Genomic DNA, 3,444 nt, shown 5'->3' with positions numbered 1-3,444 from the left:
TAATTCACGGTTTTGATTTATTTATTTAATTAAATCCGTTCTTAGTTGATTTGCAGTCCAATTTTTCAAATGGACCGAGTTTTATTCAAATGATCATTTTAAGATAAAAACCCAAGCCTTTTCCGAGATATTTTAAAAGCTGTTTAACATCTTCTAATTTTATTTGCTCACATAATATCTTATCATTCACACATGTATCCCTCTTGCAAAGATTATTGAACGTAACCCTGCTTCCTGCTTCCGCCGTTCTTCTTTTCTCAAACAAAATTTACGTATGTGCTTGCCTTCTTGCTTCTTTATTTCCGTTTTACAAATTATTCTACGTACGTGCTTGCCTTCTTGTTCCTTTATTTGGATCGACATTCTCTCATCATCCGTTCATCCTATTCTAAGGGTAAATTGATTACTCTTATCTTTCTTATTCTAGTTTTTATCTAGATTAATGATACATATGTTTTACACATATGTAATTTATGTTTTTAAAGGTTTGTAGAGGAGATATTGAAGGCTAGCATATGTGGATTCGGATTCGTAACAAGGTAACTACGACGTTACTCGGTATTACATCGATTTAATTGTTGTAGTTGTATGTATTATTGCATTTTTGTGGTTTTATAAAGATTTATTCATTAATATGATTTTTGAACCATATAATTTCTGATCCCTTAATGTTTATAAATTATTTTGACTATGTATAAATTTTATTTTGTCAATAGGAATTTATTTGGTTGATTTGCAAGTTTTATGATTAATATGATATAAAGATGGTATAAATTCGTTTTTATGATTTCCAGGAGGTTTAAATTATTTTTCTGGGTTAAATGATAGATTTTAAAATACCATGAATTTTCGTGGTAATTATTTTGGAGTTTTAGTATTTATTTCGTAATTTAAAGTATTGACGCAGTTTCTGCGATTATAGCGATTCTGTTCGGTTTTAATTATGTTAAAAATACTAAATAAAATTGTAAATTTACAATATTTTATTATATGGCAGAGACATAGAGTATTAGGTTGGGTATAAATTTGTAGGTCTTTAATCGTTATTTTCGATTTATGGTGTATTTTACAAGTTTGATGAAAACCGTTGTTAAACCTGTCAAATATGTTCGTCTGTTTGTAAAAATCATATCACCTGTTTCTATTTCGAATTTGCAAAAGTGTAAAGAATAAACTCCTGTTATTTTAAAGTGTGGAGTCTGCATAAAAAATTTCATAATATTTATACTTACGGTTTGGTCAGAATAAATTATTTGCGAATAGCTCGCCTGTAAAACGCGTTTCTGACTTCTCTCAAAGATGCATTTTTAAAAGATATTTTGCTTTTGATACTGTAGCTAATCTTTTTCTCAATGAAGATTTATCATGTTTAAAATTATGCCTTGCCTTAAAATGTTTTCTAAAAGTGGATTTATGAACTTAAACATTATGGGTGACGTTTTCTGACAGTTTTTAGAAATGAATTTTTAGACCCCTGATAATTTCCTAATTTAAAGTTTGTTAAAAAATTAAAGTTGTAGCCAAAGGCTACAGGAAACCATGAAAATTAGCCTTGCATCACTTCGATTTTTCTGTAATTAATTATGAATTTTACAATACTGCTGTTCAGTTTTATAAACTAATGTAGAGCTCCGTCTCATTAAAGCCTAAGTAATAAGTCTTTACTAAAGTACCTTAAGTCAAAGGATGGTCTTTAAAGTTTAATTTCAGTAACTTAATTTATTTAAAGTCCTTAAATAAATTTTATACTTTTGGTTTTAAGTTTAAGTTTTCTAATTCGAAGAAAATAAAAGTGTAGTTCACTTACGAACCATTTGAATAATATACTATATCTCTTGGGGTATTTTTAAGTTTGGAATAATGAAAGTAAAGGCAAAGAATAATAAACTAAGGCATACGGTTTTACTAAAACAGCTATATGGTTAGGTATCATGCGGGCGGTACAGATCGTCGTAGAGTCATGTACATGTACTTAGACTAGGACTTCCGCACTGCGTGGTAAGTCATGTCCTATTATAGTTTGATGTCTAGTTAGTGAGCTTGGAGTTGGTCATCTTAGCGTGACACTGGGTTCCCGAAACTAGTAAAGATGCTGCGGTGTCAAAAGTATAGCAAAAGTAGATATCTAGCCTGAACTAAATTATTTCCATTCTATCTTTTGAATATTTTGCTTTTAAGCATGCAACACGTTGGTTTTAACGTGATTTGATAATCATATTTTGTTACTTATGTTTTATAACATTTCAATTTACTTTGATATATTATTTGCATCTGTAACATTTATATCATGTGATATGGCTGGGAGAACGTCGAGTTACTCCCCACTGATTGTGGCTGTTATGTTTATAACATGACAAGTGTTAACTTTGCTGGGGATTTATGTGTGAGCTAGCGAGTAGTTTGCAGATCCTACTCTGTTCTTTCTGCTTTCTTTTATGGTTTTAGTCTTGAACACTTTTGGAGGTTTTCTTTATTTTCGCCCTTTTATAAAAGTGGCATTTGTTTAGAATTAACCATTTAATTTTATCCTTGTGAATTTTATACATTCTCAATTTATAACAGTTAGAACTTTTATCTTTGTGTATTTAATCCCATTCGACAGTGTTTCCGCCACTGTTTTGCACTAGATTTTATAGGGGATTACAAAATATGCAAGATAAAGTGCTAATATTAGAAAGGAAAAAAAAAAGGGAAAATGGCTTAAGGGTGATGAACTTGGGTTGGGTCAACATAACCGGGTCGAGTCCGAAACTCGAGAGAATCAAGACGATCAAAGCACGAGCGCACATTATTCGCTTGGGCTGTCAAACAAATGTCGAAATTTGTAATCTTCAGAGTCAAACCCCGAATAACTTCATAAAGTTGGCCCAATGCTTCTCGCATCTCTCGACCAAGCGTCAACAAAGCTCCGCCTTGAGTTGCAAAATCCGCAACCTTGTTTGACTGACGATCCGTAGCTGCAAGAGTCACGACCAATTTTGTTTCGAAGGCCATTAGTCTTGCAAACAATTCATCATTGCTAACACCCAAGTTAGACGATCCAACACCCTTTCCCGTTGCCATTCCCGAGACCAAGCCCTCAACTAATTTAGATTGAGCTTCCAATCTTTCATTGACCGACATCATAAAAGCATCAAGCTTTTTCTCCATTGCTTCAAAACCCTCCAATTTCTCATCCGTGTTACCCTTTGCGAGAAAGACTAATTCCAGACCACAAGCAGAAATTTTCATTAATTTGAAGTGGGTATCACTCATCTCATCCCTAGCACTCACACCATAGCTAGATGTACTAACCACGCCCTTTTCCTCCAAGAGCCGAGACACCCACATACCGTAAGACAAGTCAATAGTGGAATAAACTTTGTCCTCGGTGACGAACATAGCGGTTTGTATTATACGGTGAAAGACTAACAAAGGAAGACTCACTTTCTTTCCCTCCAACCA

This window comes from Silene latifolia, chromosome X (genome assembly GCF_048544455.1).
Source record: "Silene latifolia isolate original U9 population chromosome X, ASM4854445v1, whole genome shotgun sequence".
Taxonomy (NCBI): Eukaryota; Viridiplantae; Streptophyta; class Magnoliopsida; order Caryophyllales; family Caryophyllaceae; genus Silene; species Silene latifolia.
Note: the sequence above shows the minus strand (reverse complement) of the source record.